The sequence below is a fragment of the Sparus aurata genome, chromosome 14 (assembly GCF_900880675.1).
Source record: "Sparus aurata chromosome 14, fSpaAur1.1, whole genome shotgun sequence".
In the NCBI taxonomy this organism is placed as follows: Eukaryota; Metazoa; Chordata; class Actinopteri; order Spariformes; family Sparidae; genus Sparus; species Sparus aurata.
The window spans coordinates 24,510,024-24,524,194 of record NC_044200.1 but is presented as its reverse complement, the minus strand read 5'-3'; the positions used below and the strand labels follow the sequence as shown (position 1 = coordinate 24,524,194).

The window sequence follows — 14,171 nt, the reverse complement described above, 5'->3', positions numbered from 1 at the left end:
CTAACTCCTTGACTCCTGTTTGCAGAGTCATGTAGATCAGCTGATAGCCTCCTTTACTGCTACTCCAGCCTCATTCAAAAGTAATGACTGCGAGCTGCAGGGAAACAGATCCATTACATAAGAAAGCTGCTCCGAGGGGGTCAGCGGAGACTACAAATGGAAAAAACCACCACTGAACTCAAACCATTAGTGCTGCGACTGCTGAATCAGCAGTCAGAACTGTTCTTCTGCAGACCCGTCAGCCATTCGTCTGTTCATTTAAAGCTGCTTACAGGTTCAGGTCATCGTGGCAGCAGGCTAAGTTAGCTCATCGAGATGTCGCCCCTCCATGCTGGTCAACATGGCAGGTAAAAGAAGATGTTAACAAGTGGGAGATGAACCACAAAAACAACAAAAATACCTCCAAAACTCTTTTTAAACTTTGCCGAATTAGCTGTTAGCACTTCCTGTTTGCAGTGTTTTCATGGACATACAGACAAATATCACTGGATTAATGTGATACTGACGAAAACCTAAAAACAAGCTATTTCTAAGTCAAGTTCTGCTCCTGTCGTAGTCCACAGAACATTTTTTGAAGCTTCACAGTAAAACAGAGTTGCAGCTTTTTGCTAAACAACTGAACTGGATTTGATTATCCTTGATCAGAACATGCTAGCTGTTTTCCTCTGTTTACAGTCTTTATGCTAAGCTAAGCTAACTGTCTAGAGCCTAATGTTTAATGTATAGATGTGAGAGTGGTACTGATCTTCTCATCCCACTCCACCATAAAGCTTATTTCCTAAACTATCAAGCTGGGTTCTGTTTTACCTCGTGCTCGCCTCATTTACATAACTTTGTGACGGCAGCAACACTGGATCAGCGCCCGTCTGACGGGCCGAAAGCTCGCTCGGCCTTTGTGTTTGTGAGACAAAGCTCGGCTCCACATTAATAATTGATCCGTCCGAGGTGGTTTCACTTCTCTTCTCCCATGAGAGCAGCGATAACAGGACGCAGAAGGTCTGAGTGGAGCAATCTGTGTGTTCATGCGTCCACCGATGGTCCTCCTCATGACCTGCATGAATCAGTGCTGAGGGCAGCTCAGTGACCCGTGTTCTGTGGCGCTGCTCCCAGCTCTGCTTATTAAAGGTGGAAGTGTTTGTGCTGTCAGCGCCAAAATGGAGGATTCTGCACAGTTTCCATTCAGTCACTTGAGGTGTTGACGCTGGTGTTTATTAAGACCTATAATATTACTGTCAGAGGGTCTCGGAACCGGTAACTTGGGTCACATTGGGCTTTGGTAGATTTCTCAGACTGCTTCAGTGATCAATGTTTTAATAAAAAATAAATAAATAAACTTTTCTTTGTCAGTTCTTCCTGGTGAATATCCAAGTCTCTCACACTGTGGGCTCGGCACTGGTCAGCTCTGGAGGAGAGTCGGTGCAGATCCAGAAATATTAGAGGAATAAACACCTGGAGTCTCATCAGATTCTGCTCTGATCCGGAGACGTTTACTGACGGGAGGGGGGGGCCCCTTGCCCCGGTCCACAGAACGTTTCTGGAGCTTTCTTCTAAACAACTGAAGTAGCTGGAGACTTGATTTAAAATGGAGAAACAACCAGAAAAAACTGAAAATACTCTAAATCTCCATTAAAACTTTGCAGAATCAGCTGTTAGCACTTCCTGTCTGCAGTGAACTCATGTATAAACAGACAACTATCACTGGATTACTGTGACACTGAATAAACCTTAAAACATGATGTTTCTAAGGCAAGTTCTGCATGTGAGGAGCGTGTTTTAGTTTCATCATGTGTGCAGTGTGAATGACTGTGATAGATCCCAGTGAGAGCAGCTCCGTTCATTCACTGTTGTCTGGAGTCTTTGTGTGAACGGTCCAGAGACTTCAGAGTCAACGAGGAGCGTATTTCACTTAAACAATCAGTTTAATCAGAATCAGCTAAGGGCCCGACCACGGTGCCGGCTGAAACAGAGGCTCCGTGTGAAGCGTCCGTGTACGAGAGGCAGTCAATCTTAATCTTGGCTTCACACGCGGCTGTTACTGCGCTTTATCACACCATCAAAGTTCCCTCATCTCTCAAATCTCAACCGGGATTAGCTCAGTAATCCAAGGACACTCCCGTCCATTTGAAGATGGCGAGTGGCCACTGGTCATCAATCTAGGTCACGGTTAGAGTCATCAGTCACATCAGCCACATTACTCTGAGATGGCCCTGTTCAGCAGGGCTCGTGTGCTCTCTTTGGCCTCAGAGGAAGCTTTTTGTTAGCCGACTCTCCGAGCAGGAAATCCTCGCAGAAGCCGAGCACAGTCATCCGTGACTGACTAACACAGCAATCCCCCTCATTCCCCTGCAACTATCCAGGTTATCTGAAAGCAATACATCAGTTTGATGCTGCAGTTAGTGTAGCGTCATGTCTTAAAGTCGCCCTTCTGGTGCTGCAGCAACCATGACACCTCAGAGATAAGGAGGGTTTTAGGAGCAAACCGGGACAATATGATCTTTGTCATTAACCGTGTCCACCTGTGAGCGCTGGACACGGTTAAAAACAGTTCACATGTCATCACGTGTTGCACGATATGAACCGTTTATCAGTGAGCGCTATCTTTAAAGTCTGGACTGCATCGATTATGGACCTCTTTGTGCAAAACTGACTGTAGTGTTAATGTTACATCCACTGAACGAGCTGCCGTGTTGGACGAGAACGTGTAATTTCAAGTTTTTTAACGAGCAGCTTCACACGGGCTACAAAGCTCTGTTAGCAGCTAATTACAAATATGTTAATTGAACTGTCTGTTTTTCTGCACACAGAATGTTTATTTGAGAATCTGATTAACATCATTAAGAACATCTAAGGTGATGTAATGTATCTGCAGCGGGACATTATTCCACCGTGCAGGCGGATCTGTTGTTGTTCTGCAGGCTGAGGGGCGACGCAAGGTCGAATCCTCTTCACAGAAACTGGAAGGATTTTTTTCTTTATTTTTATAATATTTTGGGTCGTACCATCAGTGAGGCACCACGGGGGGAGGCAGGAAGAAGCAGCAGCACATTTGTGCCCGGGGAGTGTCCACACACACACACACACACACACACACACACACACAGACTGCAGCATTAGCTCATGTCCTGCGCCCGTTTAATTGCAGTAAGCCGTCACACACTGACGAGTTAACTGCTGCATTTTCTCGTTTAAGCAGCGCCGCTCACCCCCTCTGGATGTTAAATGGTGCAGACCATCAGGACCCTCAGCAGAAATAGACGCCAGAATCCCCTCCAAGAAAGAGGAGGTTTCTAAAAATAGCTCACACACACACACACACACACACACACACACACACACAGGCTTCATGCTGCATGCTGCATGCAGGGATTCCCTGAAGGTTGCTTTTGGTTTTAGCCACATTATTATTCAGATAAAATGTACAAATAAATCCACAAGTAGACGTTCAAAATACTTTAAATTGCAGCAACAATAACACAGATGAAACAATAATATTAGTAATAGTAAAAAATAATTCTTATGGTGCAGTTACGTCCAAATTTTGTCAATGTGATGTTAATGAGCTGACTGTCGTATCTGGAGATGGAGGAGAGGGTGATGGAGGAGATGGAGATGGAGGAGATGGTGATGGAGGAGATGGTGATGGAGGAGATGGAGATGGAGGAGATGGTGATGGAGGAGATGTGATGGAGGAGAGGGTGATGGAGGAGATGGTGATGGAGGAGAGGGTGATGGAGGAGATGTGATGGAGGAGATGGTGATGGAGGAGATGTGATGGAGGAGAGGGTGATGGAGGAGATGGTGATGGAGGAGAGGGTGATGGAGGAGATGTGATGGAGGAGATGGTGATGGAGGAGATGGTGATGGAGGAGAGGGTGATGGAGGAGATGGAGATGGAGGTAAAGAGCAGAAGCCTGTGAAACACATATTGTATGGAGCTCAGCGTTGGTTCCTGCTGGACACAGATAACAGAGCCCGGCTGTAACCAGCTGACATCCTGCCGATTGAATCATCGTCAGCCTCACACTGATCACAGCTATGAACGAGATCAGCCACGTGTCGCGGTTCTGTCTCAGGAGAGACCACGCCCAGTCAGTCACACACCTCATCACAGGTGAATCAATGATGTCACTGAGTGAATGCCATGTGAGCCGACTGTGTCTGTAGATGGAAGTGAATAAAAAAAGAGCCTTTGTGAAGTTGTAACCACAGTTTTTACTGGGAAAAAATACAGCCCAATCTTAAAACAGCTAATTTTAGAATGGAGTTTGGTTTACCAGTCTGACCGGTCGCAGTATTTCAGATCCTGGTACCTAATTTCTAACGACCTCCATTTAAATTAGACGGATAGTTTTCACAAGGGCAAGGTATCCGGATTGGTTGATGTCATCTATTCCCACCAGGAGGCCATGATTTAAACATGGCTCCCACACACACACACACACACACACACACACACACTGCTGCCTCCACCTTGAATCCTCCTAATGAAGATCATGTGTTATGACTGAAAGAACACGACTAAATGGACCTTGAGATGCGGTTAACTCAGGAATAAATATTTAAACTTAACGAGTCAGTGGAAGGTGGATTTCTTGTCTTTTGCTGAAGGCTAACAGTTTCCCTTTGCTTCCAGTCTTTGTGCTAAGCTAGGCTAATAACACCCTCCTTAGGCTCAGAGGACAAACTGTCTCTTTAACATATTATTTGTCTTCCTGCACTGACTTGTTTGTGTTGGTGTCCCTGCAGGAGCTACTGATGGTGTCAATGCCTTCTGTCCTCCAGCCGGGTGGAGGTCAACATCTCATCTCTCCCGAAGAGCCTGAACACAGCAGCCGTGTCTCCAGGACGACGCTGCCAGGCCTCGTTAACCACCGCCTCAAACACGATGCTCCAGAAAAATAAAACCATCGTCTGTGGACTCCTGACAGCTGACAGTGAGTTCACTCATTTATTTTACAGAGCAGAACCCAGACTGGACTCTGAGAGCGCCACGTGGTTCTGGCTCATGAATGCTGAATGAATGGCTCCCAAACCCCGCGGGTCGCACGACATCATCATCTTTCAGATTCACTGGGTAAGTGAACGCATCACTGATCAAATGCACTTCAATATACTTAGGAGCAAGTGAACGCATCACAATTACAGTTCCCTTCGGTAGGTAAAACAGTAAGTGAACACATCATCCAAAGGTAAGTGAACGCATCATTACATTCAGGGCATTTAGCGGCGCTGTGAAAGGTTTCCCAAAGTGTGGCCTGTGGACCAACGCTGGCCCGCTGTATGATCTGAAGAGGTCCACCAGATGTTTGAGCAGGAAACATCAGAACACAAACATCACAGTATGGATCAGTGTGTTTGTGCCGGTGTTGCTCACTAAGTTTCAGTTCTGGTCCTCTGAGTCTTCACTCTGAGCAGCCGGCTCTGATCTGATCCACTTACATTCTCCTGGACGTGTACACGACGTATACGTGTTTGAATAAAACATGGTGCTGCGGTGCTGCTGCCTGGATGAAACCACTGGAGGGTTTTCATGCATCTCTGCCTCCTGTTTAATTTAGATTTCCTTCCTTCAGCCTGAGCCGACCGTGTTCCTGCTCTCTGCAGCGTCCCGCTAACATCGACCTGACTGTTCTGTGTCGAGCAGGAAAACTGTCCGTCCTGCTGTACGACTCCGTCCTCCATGTATCACATCGTCATTAATTCATGCAGCCGAGCTTTTTGCTCGCTTTTTGCTCTGCTTACAGTAACTCAGGATCTCACAGATCTGGAGGACGGTGGCGTCCTCAGTGTCTCTGTACCTTTTCCTGCCCGCCCTCCTCCGGGCCTCACAGTTTATCAGAAGACACTGATCAGCTGTCAAACCTGCCAGCACGACTCTCCTTCACCCGGCTCGGCTCCCGCAGAATCTCCCCCGGCGCCGATGTGTCACTGCGACTCACTGCCATCACAAGTGCTCCTATTGATCCGCTCATCGACAGCTTGTCCCATTCAGGTTGATGTTGTGAGGATGAAAGTGCCATTTGGACATCGACGTGGTCGGCTGACGTCTCCTTATTTACACTGACGGAGCGTAAATGATCTGATCCAGACGAGCGAGCGTCCAGCTGACAGTGGCTGCGACCAGCTGCTCACGTTTAAACACAGTCATTTAATAAAACAACAATCAGGTCGGGCAGCTGGTGACGTATGTTGGGACTTCCACCATCGCTCAGAGTGACCTTCAGTGTGATGGATGCAGCCCTCAGATACAATGCAAGCTAACTTAGCTGATTGTAAAACTGATCTCAGATCAGGAGGAGAGGAGGACTTTATATCATCAGGAGGGAGAGGGGGATGAGTGGGTTTGTATTTCTGGGTGAACTGCTCCTTTAAGAGGAGGGAGCTGGTGTGTTGAAATGGATGGAATAGTTTTATCAGTGTGTGTTGGCTGAACTCTTCTCAGGCTTTATTTCTGCCTTCTATGAAAAACTGGCAGCATGTTTACTGTCACCTCAGTTTTAAGTGTTCACTGAAACGATCATCTCCCCGTTTTCTTTCTGCTCTGGTGGTGAAACATGAACCTGATGACATCAGCCTTTACGTTCCCTCCATCATCATCATCATCATCATCATCATCAGCAGCAGCAGCAGCAGCAGCAGCAGCAGCAGCTCTATGCTCCCCTTCCGTCCTCCCTCCCCTCCCCCATCTGTCACTTCTCCTCCCTCCTCTCCGGCTCTCCCATGACGTGACTCTAATAATAGCTCCCTGAAGTCGGGGCCCGGCCGCCCCCAGGGGCCATGTGTTGGTCTTGAAGGGCACGGCATGAATTGGCCACGCTCTTCTCCCAGCATGCTGCTGGGTTTATAAATAGCCCAGGAGAACGAGGGGGGATCTGCATGGGCATTATATAAGCATCCCGTGTGTTTATGAATGAGGGGGGGTCGGTACATTCATAAGTCCTCGCTGCAGCTGCTGCTGTAAACACGTCGCTCGCCATCCACGTGTGAACACGCTGAGATTTTACATGAATTAGCTTCACGTGATCTCTGCAGCTTCTCCTGCAGGAACATACGTGACGTCCACACACTCACATCAGTTCAATGAACGAACGTGGCGATGAAGCGGCGTTTGAAAAGGTCAGAGGGAAAATATCAGAGGCGTCGTGCTCACAGAGACGCAGGGAGAGTCTGTCCACCTGTCAGTGTACCGGAGGCAGATTGTGGACCGGGCCCAAACAGAACCAGAGCTCTGAATGTCTGAAAACACCACCAGCAACGGAAAACACCACGAACACAGAGAGTCTGGAGGGACGGCGGGCTGCTAACCTGTTAGCTTCTGTTAGCAACGGCTTATATTAGCGTTCAGCTACCTCTGAGCTAACGTTCAGTGTTAGATTACATGTTACTAGTTACCTTCATTTTACAGTAATATGTTCCTGAAGTACCATTAGAAAGGTGTTATATTACTCTGTGACTGCTAAAAGTAATATATTACTGTTGGATAAATTTTATTAATACATTCATCTGCGACACATTTATTCAGACCTGTGAATGAAACACACTGTGATGTCACAGTTGTTACACATGAGTGTAATCAGAGGTGGCTGAATGCTAACATTAGCTAACAGGCTATCAGAGACTTTGTCAGATTCCAGACTTTTTTTGACATCTCATCTGAGGAAAATGGCCGCCGTGCGTACGCAGTGGACGGGAGTTGACTTGCATACGTACGGAGCTACGTGGAGGTGTGACGTGCTTTATAATCATCATGATAACACCTCCTCCTGCTGTCGGACGCTGTCTCCGCCCACACAGGCTGAATTCAGCGGCTGATGTGTTTGTGTGACGACCTCGTTCAGAGTCTCTCGAGTCGGCTTCACATTTCCATTCGACTCCCTCCCAGCTTCACCTTCCTCCCTCTGTGTGCGTCTCTGGAGGTTTTCGCGGTGAGGCACGCTGAGCCGAGAGTGAGGAGATGAGAGCGATGTAGGACGAGATGATGGCTGTGGAGAGAGGAGAGGAGAGGAGAGGAGAGGAGGGGGGGAGGACGGAGGGAGCGATGAAGAGCCCCGTGGTAAAGAGGAAGGCTTAATGAGTACGTTGCCCCTGATTCAGGCACGAGCACGAGGCAGGAGATGACAGGACTGTGTGTTGCCAAGGGGGATGCAGCGTCGGCCTGCATGAAGCAGAGGCATCCCTCCTCCTCCTCCTCCTCCTCCTCCTCCTCCTCCCCCCCTCCTCCTCCCCCTCCTCCTCCTCCTCCTCCTCTCTGCCATCACATGAACACCACAGAGCCTCTCACTCAGCTCGGCTCGGCTCGGCTCAGCTTCACCACAGGACGATCTGACCTGAGCTCAGAAACATCCAGGTCACCGCCTAGTTTAAAATCTCCTCACACGTAACACACAGGCTTCCTCAGGCTCTCAGATACACACATGCTAGCAGGTTCTGCTCGGAGCGTTCTGACCAACACAAACCGGTCCAGAACCCTGAAGACGATCCGCTGCTCCAAACAAACAAACAGCTCGCCGTGTTCTTTGAGCCGTGGTGGGAGCTTTGTGCATCATGTGACGCCGTCCATTGATAACGTGTTCAGAAATCATGAATGAAGTCAGTTCAGGAGCTCGTGTGGAGGAAACATTCAGTACTTGTTACAAAGTAATCTGTTACTTCTGCAATTCAAGTACATTTAATGTGAAAAGTAATCAGTTACTAGAAAAACAGCTGTCTCCTCTGTCTGTGTCTGAAGACAGCGCTTTATTTTGGTGTTTGAGCGCTGGGAGATAAAAACGCTGCACGTGCGTCTTGTCTCTATGACAACAATATGTTGACGGCCGGCGCTGGCCCGGTCTGACCCGGTCTGACCCGGTCTGTGGTTTAATGTCTGACATCAGAGCGAGGTGGAGGTGGATAACAACATGATCCGTGTTGTTGAGGAAGAACATTTCGGCCGTGTTCGGGTCTGTAGAAACTGTGGAAGTCAACCAGAACAACCAGAGTCCATTACTGCATGTTGCCCCAAAACAAGGCAAAGTTCAGAACCTGCTGAGATCCAGTTCATGATCCTGGCGGTGCTGTAGGTTCTGGGTCCTGACAAACAGCAGCAGCTCTGTGAGAAGGTCACACAGTCGTCATCTGTCAGTGTTGACTAACGAGGTTGATTGGAACAACACGTTTGGAGTGTAAATTAAGAAACTAATCCTCGGCCTCATGTACCAATCACTGCGACCCAGTCGAGGAAACCGGGCCTACAGGAGCTTAACGGTCGCAAACATCAGCTGCTGATTGGCTGAGCAGCAGATGGAGGCGAGGGGTAAGAGTTCAAGTGCGCATTAAACTTTCCACTTGCTTTGAGAAGGGATTTCAGTTGCTGCTCTGTCTTCCATCTTCAGTTTCAGCGCTGGTGGAGCGGCTGAAACCCGACACCGGGCCGGGCCGAGGCGGCAGCAGCCTCTCCTTTGTACCGCAGCAGCCTGCCGGTATCATCTGACAGCAGATAAAACACAGAACGCCAACAGGGCTGAAGTCATGAGAGAGCATCTGTGCATTCGTGTCAGTGTGTGAATGTGTGTGTTCAGCACAACGTGAAGAATTCGACCGCTGCCGAGTTCTGCGCTCGCTGCCTCTTTGTCGAGTTTTCACATCAGAACCACGGACGTGACCGCGTGTCGTCCTGCTGCATTAATGCTTCTGGACTCTGAGGCACCGTGAGGTCCAGTCGCCAACACACACACACACACACACACACACACACACACACACACACACACACCTACACACACAGTTCTGTTTCCGATGTGTGTGTTTCCTCACAAAGACATTGTCCTGGTCTAAAGTCAAACTGGATTATAATCCTGCAGTATAATCTCTGAGGTCAGAGGTCGCGCTGACATATGGATTGAAGCTCATCATAAATCTTTCCCATGTGTGCAGATTGGCTGCAGACGCATCAGCGAACACAAAGACACTTCCTGTGTGTTCAGTGCAGGACGCGTCTCACTCTGACCTCAGGTCAGCTTACACACTGTCCAGGACGCACTCGTGGACTGTAAGCACGTATGTTTCTGACACGGGAGGTCGCGATGAATCCGATTTGTTCGTGGAGGATTTTGTACCACTGACATGTTTTTCAGGACTAATTTAGTTTTTCAGGAATCCAGCGCCGCGTGCAGAAACTCCTCCAGCTGTCAGACGTGACAAACTCACACTGCGACTGCAAATAGAGCTCAGCCGCTCACGGACCAGGACCAGGACCAGGACCAGGACCAGGACCGGGACCAGGACCAGGACCGGACCCGGGCCTCCGCTCACTGCACATCCTCCCATACTCAAGAGTCATTGGGGTGTGCTTTTATTTTGAAGTGCTACAAAACTTACTTAGAAAATGCACTTTTTCAGATGTGATCTTTATCACTTCATCAGGAGATCTGAAGGTTCAGTCACATTTTGCCCTGCGTCTCGTCTGACAGGCATCAGGACGGATTCACTAAAGATCCTCATCAGAGCAGACAGTAAATTATCAAAGTAATATGACTGATATTATATTTTCACATAGTTTGCTTTTAACTATTGTGTGCACTGTTGGCGTAGCTACAGATCTGTGTTGCCCTGAGTTCTGCCTGACAGGAAGCTGCAGACATGATTAAGGGCTTAAAATATCAACATTTAATCTATAGATTTATTTTCAGTTACAGGTTTTATATCCTCGTCTGTCTGAGACTGAATGTTAGTTTCCAGTATGACACTGAATGTCACAGTGACGTTCATGTTTCTGTGTGTTTCTGTGACATATTTATTATATAGAGTCTGAAACATGTTGTTTATGATTTAGCCCTGAGTTTTGCCTGTCAGGCTGTGCAGCTCCTCACCACTTATTGATTTAACATGTGATCAGCTGAACAGAACCATCGGATCAGCACCAATCAGACATTTAAAAATCACATTAAACTAACAGCGACTGATATCACACTGAATAAAAAAAGTATTAAAGTCGCAGCACGAAGAAACAAAAGACAAATAAAACTTTTGTGATCAGTGTTTAATGTTTGAGCTGACATCAGTGAAACCCTGCTGACTTTAAATAAAGTCTCCCTGGTGTGTTTTCTTCCCCGTCTCTGTGCTGATGTCTCCGGGCTCAGTGGTACTGGGACCGGTTCCAGCTGATCCTCCACCTTCCTGCTCACTGCTGCGTCCGTCTGCTGCCTCCAACACACTCCGCCTCCCATCAGCTGGAGGCCCGAACACAGCAGAGACACCAACATGTGACGATAAAACAAAAAGCAACGATGAATAAAGATTTTAAAAAAACAAAGAAGAAGAAGCTGGTGATGCGTGAAGGGGCGGAGCTCTCCGTGGTGCTGAAGCTCAGACGTCTCAGAGGATCTGAAACTATTTCCAGATTCAGTGATTGTTCTGTCAGGAGACGTGAGCGCTGACAGATCAGCTGCATCAGACAGGTGTGTTAAAGGTCTCACCTTCATGGGAACCAATGAGCTTCGAGCTGAGAGCCACAGACAGGAAGTCACGCGTGTGTTCAGTGGAAATACATATAAAACATGTAGAAATGTCAGAACCGTTCAGACGTGTTGAACCTGTGTGTCTGAGGCTGAGCCCGGGCTGTGCTGAAGGTTTAGAACCAACAACCACCTGATGAGGTGAGAAACATCACGCTGTTCATCTAAATACCTGTTTCACTCTCAGCTGGAACACAACACTGATGGTTTTGTCTCCACGTGTCTGGATGGAGGATGTTCTGATTTCATTTCCTCATGTTCTCGTCTAATTATTAGTTTTTATCGTCACTAACGAGGCTGGAAATCATCCCACTGCTTTAAATGACCTCAAAACATGTCTGAAGATGTTCTGACGGCAGACAAATGTCTGTTTTATGTTGTTTAATTGTCACCATGTCTCAGGAAAACACCTGGTTTGGTCTCCACAAACACGGCTGGAATGATCCGACTCCCAACTAACGGATCAGTCCTCCCACCACAGACGCAGCCGGGAGTCGAACCTTCCACCTCCACACCTGAGAGTCGGGTCACAAACACACACATGTGGACGTCAGCCTTCTCCTCCTCCTCCTCCTCGTCTCCTCCTCCTCCTCCTCCTCCTCCTCCTTCTCCTCTCCTTCTCCTGCTCCTCCTGCTCCTCCTCCTCCTCCTCCTCCTCCTCCTCCTCCTCCTCCTCCTCCTCCTGCTCCTCTCCTCCTCCTCCTTCTCCTCCTCCTCCTCCTTCTCCTCCTCCTCCTCCTCCTCCTCTCCTCCACCTCCTCCTCCTCCTCCTCCTCCTTCTCCTCCTCCTCCTCCTCCTCCTCCTCCTTCACCTCCACCTCCTCCTCCTCCTCCTCCTCCTCCTCCTCCTTCTCCTCCTCCTCCTCCTCCTCCTCCTTCTCCTCCTCCCCTTCTCCTCCTCCTCCTCCTCCTCCTCCTCCTCCTCTCCCTCCACAGTCAGTCAGCCTGCTCCACGTCAAACTCTTTCCATATCTCAGGTTCGACTGAGTGATTAAGCCTCCTGATGAATCCGGCTCGAGATCTTTTCTGAGCAGCTCTGGTTTCATACGAGCCGGATTAAAAACCCGCCGGGCTCGTCTGACCTCCTCCACGATGGAGGTGAGATCAGCGCCGGCTGCTCATCTGAAGTCAGATCAGCTTCTTATAATCTGATCCAGCTGACTGAAGCCTCGTCAGGCGTCACACGGATCATCAGCACCAGAAGCTCCGACTCTTTGAATCACCTCTGAACATTCAGACTGGAGGTAAAAACATTTATTGAACAACGACACAGAAACCAACAACGTGCTGATCAGCCTGTGAGAACTACGGAAGCCCAGAGTGTCCAAAACAGAAGAGGATGATCATCTCTGACTACAGATCAGTTTTTACTCCCCGAGTCTGTTAAAATGTCACTTTTTAGATTAATAATCTGATAATTATGACACAGAATAAAAAACATGGATTATTATTGAAAGCTGAGTTTGTATCTTACAGTTAATATGTTTAATTAAGATTTAATGAGTCACAGTTTAAAAACTAACTAAACTAATCGTCATTTGTGTTAATTAATCAGAATTATTAGATTTACTTCAGTTATTGTCATTAAACAACTTTGACTTCAGTTTCATTCTTTTATCTTTTAGTTATTAAATCAGAATTATGAGAATTGTTAATTCTATAAGTCGTGATAGTATTTTATATTTTGACTCAGTAAACATGTTTAACAGTTAATTTCTCTTTACATCGTTTTAACTTTGTACATCTTCAGTTACAGAATGTAAATGACGTCATCATTTTGACTTCAAACGTTTTATATTTGATTTAATGTTTTACAGTCACAATCTCGCACTTTATCTCATTACATCCAACGTTTAATGATTGATGAGAAGTTAATGAGAACTGTGAGTTAATTTCTCTTGATGTAATTTTGAGCTACAGAAATTCATCGTTCATTTTTTTGTTTAAAATCATAAAAAACGTAATTTTTTCACTTCAAAGCTTCAAAACTTTAACATTTAACTGTATTTTATTCTAAATATTTCGTACTTTTCTTTAAATACCCAAACATGAAACATCACTTAGAGATATTTTGTCTAAATATAAACTAAAAGTCGTTAAATCCAAATTATTTTATTCATTTTTATTTTAATCCCCTAAAAAAAAACAAAAAATCGATTTTTTCTGGATTCATTCAATTTAATCTAAATTTAAATCTGATGAGATTTCTAATAACTTCTAATCAATACGTCTTTATGTTTTACTGTGTGTGTGTGTGTGTGTGTGTGTGTGTGTGTGTGTGTCTCTTGATCTGGCCCTAACAGGCTTCCATACCTGATCAACTGATCACCTATTGATTGTCCTCCACACTGAAGCCTGTCACGTGTCTCTGCCTCACGGTCTCACTCAGGACTCAAACAAACAAACAAACAAACAAACACCTCCCTGCTGGTTTCTCCCTGTTACCATAGCAACACCGGGCATATTTACACCGGCACGCGGAGCTGAGTGTCGCAAACCGAGCGGCGGATTCCTGCAGTCTGACCTCAGATCAGATTATATAACACAGCGGCGGCACGGTGATCGATACATCTGTAATCTATTGACACACACACACACACACACACACACACACACACACACACACACACACTGTAGTGCCAACTGTGTTTTACAGTCTGTCTGCATTGCGTCGAAACC

General features: G+C 47.0%; 1 protein-coding gene and 1 long non-coding RNA gene across 2 annotated transcripts in view; one reads left to right on the top strand and one right to left on the bottom strand.

Moving 5' to 3' along the window:
• LOC115595755 (NACHT, LRR and PYD domains-containing protein 14-like) overlaps positions 1-14,171 on the top strand; it is a 965,684-nt gene that overhangs the window by 396,444 nt on the left and 555,069 nt on the right.
• Positions 10,997-14,145, bottom strand: LOC115595844 (uncharacterized). The gene is made up of 2 exons (XR_003986810.1): positions 13,806-14,145; positions 10,997-11,207 (listed from the first exon to the last, which is right to left on the bottom strand). It is a non-coding gene; the product is annotated as an uncharacterized LOC115595844 (long non-coding RNA).